The following is a 13,152-nucleotide window of genomic DNA, read 5'->3' as shown; positions in this document are numbered from 1 at the left end:
CAGCAACAGTCATTCATTACTGCTCCAGACAGTGCACCCTTCACGACCTAATTAAACTCTCATAAGCAAACAAAACAACTACACCGCCTTTGCCCCGGGTGAGGATGCAACTCACGACCTTCAGATTACGAGACTGACGCGCTGCTTACTGCGCTACCGACGCGCACAGGGGTCACTGGGAAACGCAACCGGTATCATTCGTTTCCACAAATTAAAGGTCGAAAAAATAAGAAAACTGGGCAACAGTCAATCATTACTGCTCCAGACAGCGCACCCCTCACGACCTAATTAAACTCTCATAAGCAAACAACAAAACTGCACCGCCTTTACCCCGGGTGGGGATTTAACTCACGACCTTCAGATTATGAGACAGACGCGCTGCCTACTGCGCTACCGAGGCGGACAGGGGTCACTGGGAAACACAACCGTTATCAATAGTTTCCACAAGTTAAAAATTGAAACAGTAAGAAAGCCGAGCAACAGTCATTTATTACTGCTCAAGACAGCGCACCCCTCACGACCTAATTAAACTCTCATAAGCAAACAAAAAATGTGTACCGCCTTTATACTGGGTGTGTATTGAACTCACGACCTTCAGATTATGAGACTGACGCGCTGCGTACTGCGCTTCCGAGGCGGACAGGTGTCTCTGGTAAACACAACCGGTATCAATAGTTCCCACAAATTAAAGGTTGAAAAAATAAGAAAACCGAACAACTGTCATTCATTACTGCTCAAGACAGTGCACCCCTCACGACCTAATTAAACTCTCATGAGCAAACAAAAAATCTGCAACAAATTTGCCCCGGGTGAGTATTGAACTCACGACCTTCAGATTATGAGACTGACGCGCTGCCTACTGCGCTACCGAGGCGAATAGGCGTCACTGGGAAACACAACCGGTATCAATAGTTCCCACATGTTTAAGGTCGAAAAAGTAAGAAAACTCAGCAACAGTCATTCATTACTGCTCAGGACAGCGCACCCCTCACTACCTAATTAAACTCTCATAGGCAAACAAAAAATCTGCACCGCCTTTGCCCCGGGTGTGGATTGAACTCACGACCTTCAGATTATGAGACTGAAGCGCCGCCTACTGCGCTACCGAGGCGGACTGGTGTCACTGGGAAACACAACAGGTATCAATAGTTGCCGCAAGTTAAAGGTCGAAAAAGTAAGAAAACTCGGCAACAGTCATTCATTACTGCTTCAGACAGCGCACCCTTCACGACCTAATTAAACTCTCATAACAAACAAAAAAACTTCACCGCATTTGCCCCGGGTGAGGATTGAACTCACGACCTTCAGAATATGAGACTGACGCGCTGCCTACTGCGCTACCGAGGCAGACTGGGGTCACTGGGAAACGCAACCGGTATCAATAGTTCCCACAAATTAAAGGTTGAAAAAATAAGAAAACCGAGCAACAGTCATTCATTACTTCACCAGACAGTGCACCCCTCACGACCTAATTAAACTCTCATAAGCAAACAAAACATATTCACCGCCTTTGCCCCGGGAGAGGATTGAACTCACGACCTTAAGATTACGAGACTGACGCGCTGCCTACTGCGCTAAAGACGCGGACAGGGGTCACTGGGAAACGCAACCGGTATCATTAGTTCCCACAAATTAAAGGTTGAAAAAATAAGAAAACCGAACAACTGTTATTCATTACTGCTCAAGACAGTGCACCCCTCACGACCTAATTAAACTCTCATGAGCAAACAAAAAACTGCACCGCCTTTGGCCCGGGTGAGAATTGAGCTCACGACCTTCAGATTATGAGACTGACGCGCTGCCTACTGTGCTACCGAGGCAGACTGGGGTCACTGGGAAACGCAACCGGTATCATTAGTTCCCACAAATAAAGGTTGAAAAAATAAGAAAACCGAGCAACTGTCATTCATTACTGCTCCTGACAGCGCACTCCTCACGACCTATTTAAACTCTCATAAGCAAACAAAAAACTGCACCGCCTTTGGCCTGGGTGAGAATTGAACACACGACCTTCAGATTATGAGACTGACGCGCTGCCTACTGCGCTACCGAGGCGGACAGGTGTCACTGCGAAACACAACCGGTATCATTAGTTCCCACAAATTAAAGGTTGAAAAAATAAGAAAACCGAACAACTGGTATTCATTACTGCTCAAGACAGTGCACCCCTCACGACCTAATTAAACTCTCATAAACAAACAAAAAAACTTCACCGCCTTTGCCCCGGGTGAGGATTGAACTCACGACCTTCAGAATATGAGACTGACGCGCTGCCTACTGCGCTACCGAGGCAGACTGGGGTCACTGGGAAACGCAACCGGTATCATTAGTTCCCACAAATTAAAGGTTGAAAAAATAAGAAAACCGAGCAACTGTCATTCATTACTGCTCCTGACAGCGCACTCCTCACGACCTATTTAAACTCTCATAAGCAAACAAAAAACTGCACCGCCTTTGGCCTGGGTGAGAATTGAACACACGACCTTCAGATTATGAGACTGACGCGCTGCCTACTGCGCTACCGAGGCGGACAGGTGTCACAGGGAAACACAACCGGTATGAATAGTTCCCTCAAGTTAAAAATCGATAAAGAAAGAAAACTCAGCAACAGTCATTCATTACTGCTCCAGACAGCGCACCCCTCAAGACCTAATTAAACTCTCATAAGCAAACAAAACATATTCACCGCCTTTGCCCCGGGAGAGGATTGAACTCACGACCTTCAGATTACGAGACTGACGCGCTGCCTTCTGCGCTACCGACGCGGACAGGGGTCACTGGGAAACGCAACCGGTATCAATAGTTCCCACAAATTAAAGGTTGAAAAATAAAGAAAACCGAACAACTGTCATTCATTACTGCTCAAGACAGTGCACCCCTCACGACCTAATTAAACTCTCATGAGCACACAAAAAATCTGCAACAAATTTGCCCCGGGTGAGGATTGAACTCACGACCTTCAGATTATGAGACTGACGCACTGCCTACTGCGCTACCGAGGCGAACAGGCGTCACTGGGAAACACAACCGGTATCAATAGTTCCCACATGTTAAAGGTCGAAAAAGTAAGGAAACTCAGCAACAGTCATTCATTACTGCTCAGGACAGCGCACCCCTCACAACCTAATTACTACACTCTACGAATTTTGTATTTTGAATGAATGAATAAACTGAACTGAACTGAACTGAACTCTCATAGGCAAACAAAAATCTGCACCGCCTTTGCCCCTGGTGTGGATTGAACTCACGACCTTCAGATTATGAGACTGAAGCGCCGCCTACTGCGCTACCGAGGCGGACTGGTGTCACTGGAAAACACAACCGGTATCAATAGTTCCCACAAGTTAAAGGTCGAAAAAATAAAAAAACTCAGCAACAGTCATTCATTACTGCTCCAGACAGTGCACCCTTCACGACCTAATTAAACTCTCATAAGCAAACAAAACAACTACACCGCCTTTGCCCCGGGTGAGGATGCAACTCACGACCTTCAGATTACGAGACTGACGCGCTGCCTACTACGCTACCGACGCGGACAGGGGACACTGGGAAACGCAACCGGTATCATTCGTTTCCACAAATTAAAGGTCGAAAAAATAAGAAAACTGGGCAACAGTCAATCACTGCTCCAGACAGCGCACCCCTCACGACCTAATTAAACTCTCATAAGCAAACAACAAAACTGCACCGCCTTTACCCCGGGTGGGGATTGAACTCACGACCTTCAGATTATGAGACAGACGCGCTGCCTACTGCGCTACCGAGGCGGACAGCTGTCTCTGGTAAACACAACCGGTGTCAATAGTTCCCACAAATTAAAGGTTGAAAAAATAAGAAAACCGAACAACTGTCATTCATTACTGCTCAAGACAGTGCACCCCTCACGACCTAATTAAACTCTCATAACAAACAAAAAAACTTCACCGCATTTGCCCCGGGTGAGGATTGAACTCACGACCTTCAGAATATGAGACTGACGCGCTGCCTACTGCGCTACCGAGGCAGACTGGGGTCACTGGAAAACGCAACCGGTATCATTAGTTCCCACAAATTAAAGGTTGAAAAAATAAGAAAACCGAGCAACAGTCATTCATCACTTCTCCAGACAGTGCACCCCTCACGACCTAATTAAACTCTCATAAGCAAACAAAACATACTCACCGCCTTTGCCCCGGGAGAGGATTGAACTCACGACCTTCAGACTACGAGACTGACGCGCTGCCTACTGCGCTAAAGACGCGGACAGGGGTCACTGGGAAACGCAACCGGTATCATTAGTTCCCACAAATTAAAGGTTGAAAAAATAAGAAAACCGAACAACTGTTATTCATTACTGCTCAAGACAGTGCACCCCTCACGACCTAATTAAACTCTCATGAGCAAACAAAAAACTGCACCGCCTTTGGCCCGGGTGAGAATTGAGCTCACGACCTTCAGATTATGAGACTGACGCGCTGCCTACTGCGCTACCGAGGCGGACAGGTGTCACTGCGAAACACAACAGGTATCAATAGTTCCCTCAAGTTAAAGGTCGAAAAAGTAAGAAAACTCGGCAACAGTCATTCATTACTGCTCCAGACAGCGCACCCTTCACGACCTATTTAAACTCTCATAAGCAAACAAAAAACTGCACCGCCTTTGGCCTGGGTGAGAATTGAACACACGACCTTCAGATTATGAGACTGACGCGCTGCCTACTGCGCTACCGAGGCAGACTGGGGTCACTGGGAAACGCAACCAGTATCATTAGTTCCCACAAATAAAGGTTGAAAAAATAAGAAAACCGAGCAACTGTCATTCATTACTGCTCCTGACAGCGCACTCCTCACGACCTATTTAAACTCTCATAAGCAAACAAAAAACTGCACCGCCTTTAGCCTGGGTGAGAATTGAACACACGACCTTCAGATTATGAGACTGACGCGCTGCCTACTGCGCTACCGAGGCGGACAGGTGTCACTGCGAAACACAACCGGTATCATTAGTTCCCACAAATTAAAGGTTGAAAAAATAAGAAAACCGAACAACTGTTATTCATTACTGCTCAAGACAGTGCACCCCTCACGACCTAATTAAACTCTCATAAACAAACAAAAAAACTTCACCGCCTTTGCCCCGGGTGAGGATTGAACTCACGACCTTCAGAATATGAGACTGACGCGCTGCCTACTGCGCTACCGAGGCAGACTGGGGTCACTGGGAAACGCAACCGGTATCATTAGTTCCCACAAATTAAAGGTTGAAAAAATAAGAAAACCGAGCAACTGTCATTCATTACTGCTCCTGACAGCGCACTCCTCACGACCTATTTAAACTCTCATAAGCAAACAAAAAACTGCACCGCCTTTGGCCTGGGTGAGAATTGAACACACGACCTTCAGATTATGAGACTGACGCGCTGCCTACTGTGCTACCGAGGCGGACAGGTGTCACAGGGAAACACAACCGGTATCAATAGTTCCCTCAAGTTAAAAATCGAAAAAGAAAGAAAACTCAGCAACAGTCATTCATTACTGCTCCAGACAGCGCACCCCTCAAGACCTAATTAAACTCTCATAAGCAAACAAAACATATTCACCGCCTTTGCCCCGGGAGAGGATTGAACTCTCGACCTTCTGATTACGAGACTGACGCGCTGCCTTCGGCGCTACCGACGCGGACAGGGGTCACTGGGAAACGCAACCGGTATCATTAGTTCCCACAAATTAAAGGTTGAAAAATAAAAAAAACCGAAACCCTGTCATTCATTACTGCTCAAGACAGTGCACCCCTCACGACCTAATTAAACTCTCATGAGCAAACAAAAAATCTGCAACAAATTTGCCCCGGGTGAGGATTGAACTCACGACCTTCAGATTATGAGACTGACGCACTGCCTACTGCGCTACCGAGGCGAACAGGCGTCACTGGGAAACACAACCGGTATCAATAGTTCCCACATTGTAAAGGTCGAAAAGTAAGAAAACTCAGCAACAGTCATTCATTACTGCTCAGGACAGCGCACCCCTCACAACCTAATTACTACACTCTACGAATTTTGTATTTTGAATGAATGAATAAACTGAACTGAACTGAACTGAACTCTCATAGGCAAACAAAAAATCTGCACCGCCTTTGCCCCGGGTGCGGATTGAACTCACGACCTTCAGATTATGAGACTGAAGCGCCGCCTACTGCGCTACCGAGGCGGACTGGTGTCACTGGGAAACACAACCGGTATCAATAGTTCCCACAAGTTAAAGGTCGAAAAAATAAAAAAACTCAGCAACAGTCATTCATTACTGCTCCAGACAGTGCACCCTTCACGACCTAATTAAACTCTCATAAGCAAACAAAACAACTACACCGCCTTTGCCCCGGGTGAGGATGCAACTCACGACCTTCAGATTACGAGACTGACGCGCTGCCTACTGCGCTACCGACGCGGACAGGGGTCACTGGGAAACGCAACCGGTATCATTCGTTTCCACAAATTAAAGGTCGAAAAAATAAGAAAACTGGGCAACAGTCAATCATTACTGCTCCAGACAGCGCACCCCTCACGACCTAATTAAACTCTCATAAGCAAACAACAAAACTGCACCGCCTTTACCCCGGGTGGGGATTGAACTCACGAACTTCAGATTATGAGACGACGCGCTGCCTACTGCGCTACCGAGGCGGACAGGGGTCACTGTGAAACACAACCGTTATCAATAGTTTCCACAAGTTAAAAATTGAAACAGTAAGAAAGCCGAGCAACAGTCATTTATTACTGCTCAAGACAGCGCACCCCTCACGACCTAATTAAACTCTCATAAGCAAACAAAAAATGTGTACCGCCTTTACCCTGGGTGTGTATTGAACTCACGACCTTCAGATTATGAGACTGACGCGCTGCGTACTGCGCTTCCGAGGCGGACAGGTGTCTCGGGTAAACACAACCGGTATCAATAGTTCCCACATATTAAAGGTTGAAAAAATAAGAAAACCGAACAACTGTCATTCATTACTGCTCAAGACAGTGCACCCCTCACGACCTAATTAAACTCTCATGAGCAAACAAAAAATCTGCAACAAATTTGCCCCGGGTGAGTATTGAACTCACTACCTTCAGATTATGAGACTGACGCGCTGCCTACTGCGCTACCGAGGCGAATAGGCGTCACTGGGAAACACAACCGGTATCAATAGTTCCCACATGTTTAAGGTCGAAAAAGTAAGAAAACTCAGCAACAGTCATTCATTACTGCTCAGGACAGCGCACCCCTCACGACCTAATTAAACTCTCATAGGCAAACAAAAAATCTGCACCGCCTTTGCCCCGGGTGTGGATTGAACTCACGACCTTCAGATTATGAGACTGAAGCGCCGCCTACTGCGCTACCGAGGCGGACTGGTGTCACTGGGAAACAACCCGGTATCAATAGTTGCCGCAAGTTAAAGGTCGAAAAAGTAAGAAAACTCGGCAACAGTCCTTCATTACTGCTCCAGACAGCGCACCCTTCACGACCTAATTAAACTCTCATAACAAACAAAAAACCTTCACCGCATTTGCCCCGGGTGAAAATTGAACTCACGACCTTCAGAATATGAGACTGACGCGCTGCCTACTGCGCTACCGAGGCAGACTGGGGTCACTGGGAAACGCAACCGGTATCATTAGTTCCCACAAATTAAAGGTTGAAAAAATAGGAAAACCGTGCAACTGTCATTCATTACTGATCCTGACAGCGCACTCCTCACGACCTATTTAAACTCTCATAAGCAAACAAAAAAACTGCACCGCCTTTGGCCCGGGTGAGGGTTGAACTCACGACCTTCAGATAATGAGCCTGACGCGCTGCCTACTGCGCTACCGAGGCGGACAGGTGTCACTGGAAAACACAACTGGTATCAATAGCTCCCACAAGTTAAAGGTCGAAAAAGTAAGAAAACTCAGCAACAGTCATTCATTACTGCTTCAGACAGCGCACCCCTCACGACCTAATATAACTCTCATAAGCAAACAAAGAACTGCACCACCTTTGCCCCGGGTGAGGATTAAACTCACGACCTTCAGATTATGAGACTGACGCGCTGCCTACTGCGCTACCGAGGCGGACAGGTGTCATTGGGAAACACAACCAGTATCAATAGTTCCCACAAGTTAAAAATTTAAAAAGTAAGAAAACTCAGCAACAGTCATTGATTACTGCTCCAGACAACGCACCCCTCACGACCTAATTAAACTCTTATAAGCAAACAAAACATCTGCACCGCCTTTGCCCCGGGTGAGGATTGAACTCACGACCTTCAGATTATGAGACTGACGTGCAGCCTACTGCGCTACCGAGGCGGACAGGGGTCACTAGGAAACGCAACCGGTATCATTCGTTTCCAAAAATGAAAGGTCGAAAAAATAAGAAAATTCAGCAACAGTCATTCATTAGTGTTCCAGACAGCGCACCCCTCACGACCTAATAAAACTTTTGTAAGCAAACAAAAAAACTGCATCGACATTGGCCCGCCTTAGGATTGAACTCACGACCTTCAGATTACGAGACTGACGCGCTGCCTACTGCACTACCGAGGCGGACAGGTGACACTGGGAAACACAACCGGTATCAATAGTTCCCACAAGTTAAAAATTGAAACAGTAAGAAAACCGAGCAACAGTCATTCATTACTGCTCCAGACAGCGCACCCCTCACGACCTAATTAAACTCTCATAAGCAAACAAAAAATCTGTACCGCCTTTACCCTGGGTGTATATTGAACTCACGACCTTCAGATTATGAGACTGACGCGCTGCCTGCTGCGCTACCGAGGCGGACATGTGTCACTGGGAAACACAACCGGTATCAATAGTTCCCCCAAGTTAAAGGTCGAAAAAGTAGGAAAACTCAGCAACAGTCATACATTACTGCTCCAGACAGCGCACCTCTCACGACCTAATTAAACTCTCATAAGCAAACAAAACATCTGCACCACCTTTGCTCCTGGGGAGGATTGAACTCACGACCTTCAGATTATGAGACTGACGTGCTGCCTACTGCGCTACCGAGGCGGACAGGGGTCACTAGGAAACGCAACCGGTATCATTCGTTTCCACAAATGAAAGGTCGAAAAAATAAGAAAATTCAGCAACAGTCATTCATTAGTGTTCCAGACAGCGCACCCCTCACGACCTAATTAAACTTTTATAAGCAAACAAAAAAACTGCATCGACATTGGCCCGCCTTAGGATTGAACTCACGACCTTCAGATTACGAGACTGACGCGCTGCCTACTGCACTACCGAGGCGGACAGGTGACACTGGGAAACACAACCGGTATCAATAGTTCCCACAAGTTAAAAATTGAAACAGTAAGAAAACTGAGCAACAGTCATTCATTACTGCTCCAGACAGCGCACCCCTCACGACCTAATTAAACTCTCATAAGCAAACAAAAAATCTGTACCGCCTTTACCCTGGGTGTATATTGAACTCACGACCTTCAGATTATGAGACTGACGCGCTGCCTGCTGCGCTACCGAGGCGGACATGTGTCACTGGGAAACACAACCGGTATCAACAGTTCCCCCAAGTTAAAGGTCGAAAAAGTAGGAAAACTCAGCAACAGTCATTCATTACTGCTCCAGACAGCGCACCTCTCACGACCTAATTAAACTCTCATAAGCAAACAAAACATCTGCACCACCTTTGCTCCTGGGGAGGTTTGAACTCACGACCTTCAGATTATGAGACTGACGCGCTGCCTACTGCGCTACCGAGGCGTACAGGTGTCACTGGGAAACACAACCGGTATCAATAGTTCCCACACGTTAAAGGTCGAAAAAGTAAGAAAATTCAGCAACAGTCATTCGTTACTGCTCTAAACAGCGCACCCTCACAACCTAATTAAACTCTCATAGGCAAACAAAAATTCTGCACCGCCTTTGCCCCGGGTGTGGATTGAACTCACGCCCTTGAGATTATGAGACTGACGCGCCGCCTACTGCGCTACCGAGGGGAACTGGTGTAACTGGGAAACACAACCGGTATCAATAGTTCCCACAAATTAAAGGTGGAAAATGTAAGAAAACTGAGCAACAGTCATTTATTACTGCTCCAGACAGTGCACCCTTCACGACCTAATTAAACTCTCATGAGCAAACAAAAAATCTGCAACAAATTTGCCCCGGGTGAGGATTGAACTCACGACCTTCAGAATATGAGACTGACGCGCTGCCTACTGCGCTACCGAGGCAGACTGGGGTCACTGGGAAACGCAACCGGTATCATTAGTTCCCACAAATTAAAGGTTGAAAAAATAAGAAAACCGAGCAACTGTCATTCATTACTGCTCCTGACAGCGCACTCCTCACGACCTATTTAAACTCTCATAAGCAAACAAAAAACTGCACCGCCTTTGGCCTGGGTGAGAATTGAACACACGACCTTCAGATTATGAGACTGACGCGCTGCCTACTGCGCTACCGAGGCGGACAGGTGTCACAGGGAAACACAACCGGTATGAATAGTTCCCTCAAGTTAAAAATCGATAAAGAAACAAAACTCAGCAACAGTCATTCATTACTGCTCCAGACAGCGCACCCCTCAAGACCTAATTAAACTCTCATAAGCAAACAAAACATATTCACCGCCTTTGCCCCGGGAGAGGATTGAACTCACGACCTTCAGATTACGAGACTGACGCGCTGCCTTCTGCGCTACCGACGCGGACAGGGGTCACTGGGAAACGCAACCGGTATCAATAGTTCCCACAAATTAAAGGTTGAAAAATAAAGAAAACCGAACAACTGTCATTCATTACTGCTCAAGACAGTGCACCCCTCACGACCTAATTAAACTCTCATGAGCACACAAAAAATCTGCAACAAATTTGCCCCGGGTGAGGATTGAACTCACGACCTTCAGATTATGAGACTGACGCACTGCCTACTGCGCTACCGAGGCGAACAGGCGTCACTGGGAAACACAACCGGTATCAATAGTTCCCACATGTTAAAGGTCGAAAAAGTAAGAAAACTCAGCAACAGTCATTCATTACTGCTCAGGACAGCGCACCCTTCACGACCTAATTAAACTCTCATAAGCAAACAAAACAACTACACCGCCTTTGCCCCGGGTGAGGATTGAACTCACGACCTTCAGATTACGAGACTGACGCGCTGCCTTCTGCGCTACCGACGCGGACAGGGGTCACAGGGAAACGCAACCGGTATCATTAGTTCCCACAAATTAAAGGTTGAAAAATAAAGAAAACCGAACAACTGTCATTCATTACTGCTCAAGACAGTGCACCCCTCACGACCTAATTAAACTCTCATGAGCAAACAAAAAATCTGCAACAAATTTGCCCCGGGTGAGGATTGAACTCACGACCTTCAGATTATGAGACTGACGCACTGCCTACTGCGCTACCGAGGCGAACAGGCGTCACTGGGAAACACAACCGGTATCAATAGTTCCCACATGTTAAAGGTCGAAAAAGTAAGGAAACTCAGCAACAGTCATTCATTACTGCTCAGGACAGCGCACCCCTCACAACCTAATTACTACACTCTACGAATTTTGTATTTTGAATGAATGAATAAACTGAACTGAACTGAACTGAACTCTCATAGGCAAACAAAAATCTGCACCGCCTTTGCCCCTGGTGTGGATTGAACTCACGACCTTCAGATTATGAGACTGAAGCGCCGCCTACTGCGCTACCGAGGCGGACTGGTGTCACTGGAAAACACAACCGGTATCAATAGTTCCCACAAGTTAAAGGTCGAAAAAATAAAAAAACTCAGCAACAGTCATTCATTACTGCTCCAGACAGTGCACCCTTCACGACCTAATTAAACTCTCATAAGCAAACAAAACAACTACACCGCCTTTGCCCCGGGTGAGGATGCAACTCACGACCTTCAGATTACGAGACTGACGCGCTGCCTACTACGCTACCGACGCGGACAGGGGACACTGGGAAACGCAACCGGTATCATTCGTTTCCACAAATTAAAGGTCGAAAAAATAAGAAAACTGGGCAACAGTCAATCATTACTGCTCCAGACAGCGCACCCCTCACGACCTAATTAAACTCTCATAAGCAAACAACAAAACTGCACCGCCTTTACCCCGGGTGGGGATTGAACTCACGACCTTCAGATTATGAGACAGACGCGCTGCCTACTGCGCTACCGAGGCGGACAGGGGTCACTGGGAAACACAACCGTTATCAATAGTTTCCACAAGTTAAAAACTGAAACAGTAAGAAAGCCGAGCAACAGTCATTTATTACTGCTCAAGACAGCGCACCCCTCACGACCTAATTAAACTCTCATAAGCAAACAAAAAATGTGTACCGCCTTTATACTGGGTGTGTATTGAACTCACGACCTTCAGATTATGAGACTGATGCGCTGCGTACTGCGCTTCCGAGGCGGACAGCTGTCTCTGGTAAACACAACCGGTGTCAATAGTTCCCACAAATTAAAGGTTGAAAAAATAAGAAAACCGAACAACTGTCATTCATTACTGCTCAAGACAGTGCACCCCTCACGACCTAATTAAACTCTCATAACAAACAAAAAAACTTCACCGCATTTGCCCCGGGTGAGGATTGAACTCACGACCTTCAGAATATGAGACTGACGCGCTGCCTACTGCGCTACCGAGGCAGACTGGGGTCACTGGAAAACGCAACCGGTATCATTAGTTCCCACAAATTAAAGGTTGAAAAAATAAGAAAACCGAGCAACAGTCATTCATTACTTCTCCAGACAGTGCACCCCTCACGACCTAATTAAACTCTCATAAGCAAACAAAACATACTCACCGCCTTTGCCCCGGGAGAGGATTGAACTCACGACCTTCAGACTACGAGACTGACGCGCTGCCTACTGCGCTAAAGACGCGGACAGGGGTCACTGGGAAACGCAACCGGTATCATTAGTTCCCACAAATTAAAGGTTGAAAAAATAAGAAAACCGAACAACTGTTATTCATTACTGCTCAAGACAGTGCACCCCTCACGACCTAATTAAACTCTCATGAGCAAACAAAAAACTGCACCGCCTTTGGCCCGGGTGGGAATTGAGCTCACGACCTTCAGATTATGAGACTGACGCGCTGCCTACTGCGCTACCGAGGCGGACAGGTGTCACTGCGAAACACAACAGGTATCAATAGTTCC

At 46.8% G+C, this 13,152-nt stretch overlaps 15 non-coding genes across 15 annotated transcripts; all 15 read right to left on the bottom strand.

The window, feature by feature from the left end:
• Positions 1-801: 801 nt before the first annotated feature.
• Positions 802-874, bottom strand: TRNAM-CAU (transfer RNA methionine (anticodon CAU)). Its single transcript has one exon. It is a non-coding gene; the product is annotated as a tRNA-Met (tRNA).
• Positions 875-1,274: 400 nt separating this feature from the next.
• Positions 1,275-1,347, bottom strand: TRNAM-CAU (transfer RNA methionine (anticodon CAU)). Its single transcript has one exon. It is a non-coding gene; the product is annotated as a tRNA-Met (tRNA).
• An 872-nt stretch (positions 1,348-2,219) lies between these two features.
• Positions 2,220-2,292, bottom strand: TRNAM-CAU (transfer RNA methionine (anticodon CAU)). Its single transcript has one exon. It is a non-coding gene; the product is annotated as a tRNA-Met (tRNA).
• A 637-nt stretch (positions 2,293-2,929) lies between these two features.
• TRNAM-CAU (transfer RNA methionine (anticodon CAU)) lies at positions 2,930-3,002 on the bottom strand. Its single transcript has one exon. It is a non-coding gene; the product is annotated as a tRNA-Met (tRNA).
• Positions 3,003-3,930: 928 nt separating this feature from the next.
• Positions 3,931-4,003, bottom strand: TRNAM-CAU (transfer RNA methionine (anticodon CAU)). The gene has a single exon. It is a non-coding gene; the product is annotated as a tRNA-Met (tRNA).
• A 1,108-nt stretch (positions 4,004-5,111) lies between these two features.
• On the bottom strand, positions 5,112-5,184 carry TRNAM-CAU (transfer RNA methionine (anticodon CAU)). The gene has a single exon. It is a non-coding gene; the product is annotated as a tRNA-Met (tRNA).
• A 637-nt stretch (positions 5,185-5,821) lies between these two features.
• On the bottom strand, positions 5,822-5,894 carry TRNAM-CAU (transfer RNA methionine (anticodon CAU)). The gene has a single exon. It is a non-coding gene; the product is annotated as a tRNA-Met (tRNA).
• A 1,168-nt stretch (positions 5,895-7,062) lies between these two features.
• TRNAM-CAU (transfer RNA methionine (anticodon CAU)) lies at positions 7,063-7,135 on the bottom strand. Its single transcript has one exon. It is a non-coding gene; the product is annotated as a tRNA-Met (tRNA).
• A 399-nt stretch (positions 7,136-7,534) lies between these two features.
• Positions 7,535-7,607, bottom strand: TRNAM-CAU (transfer RNA methionine (anticodon CAU)). Its single transcript has one exon. It is a non-coding gene; the product is annotated as a tRNA-Met (tRNA).
• A 400-nt stretch (positions 7,608-8,007) lies between these two features.
• On the bottom strand, positions 8,008-8,080 carry TRNAM-CAU (transfer RNA methionine (anticodon CAU)). The gene has a single exon. It is a non-coding gene; the product is annotated as a tRNA-Met (tRNA).
• A 164-nt stretch (positions 8,081-8,244) lies between these two features.
• On the bottom strand, positions 8,245-8,317 carry TRNAM-CAU (transfer RNA methionine (anticodon CAU)). Its single transcript has one exon. It is a non-coding gene; the product is annotated as a tRNA-Met (tRNA).
• A 1,822-nt stretch (positions 8,318-10,139) lies between these two features.
• TRNAM-CAU (transfer RNA methionine (anticodon CAU)) lies at positions 10,140-10,212 on the bottom strand. Its single transcript has one exon. It is a non-coding gene; the product is annotated as a tRNA-Met (tRNA).
• A 637-nt stretch (positions 10,213-10,849) lies between these two features.
• Positions 10,850-10,922, bottom strand: TRNAM-CAU (transfer RNA methionine (anticodon CAU)). Its single transcript has one exon. It is a non-coding gene; the product is annotated as a tRNA-Met (tRNA).
• Positions 10,923-11,323: 401 nt separating this feature from the next.
• Positions 11,324-11,396, bottom strand: TRNAM-CAU (transfer RNA methionine (anticodon CAU)). Its single transcript has one exon. It is a non-coding gene; the product is annotated as a tRNA-Met (tRNA).
• A 1,168-nt stretch (positions 11,397-12,564) lies between these two features.
• On the bottom strand, positions 12,565-12,637 carry TRNAM-CAU (transfer RNA methionine (anticodon CAU)). The gene has a single exon. It is a non-coding gene; the product is annotated as a tRNA-Met (tRNA).
• Between the last annotated feature and the right edge of the window lie 515 nt (positions 12,638-13,152).

The sequence above is a fragment of the Rhipicephalus microplus genome, chromosome 3, assembly GCF_043290135.1.
Source record: "Rhipicephalus microplus isolate Deutch F79 chromosome 3, USDA_Rmic, whole genome shotgun sequence".
Taxonomy (NCBI): Eukaryota; Metazoa; Arthropoda; class Arachnida; order Ixodida; family Ixodidae; genus Rhipicephalus; species Rhipicephalus microplus.
Note: the sequence above shows the minus strand (reverse complement) of the source record. Positions and strands in the feature narration are given on the sequence as shown.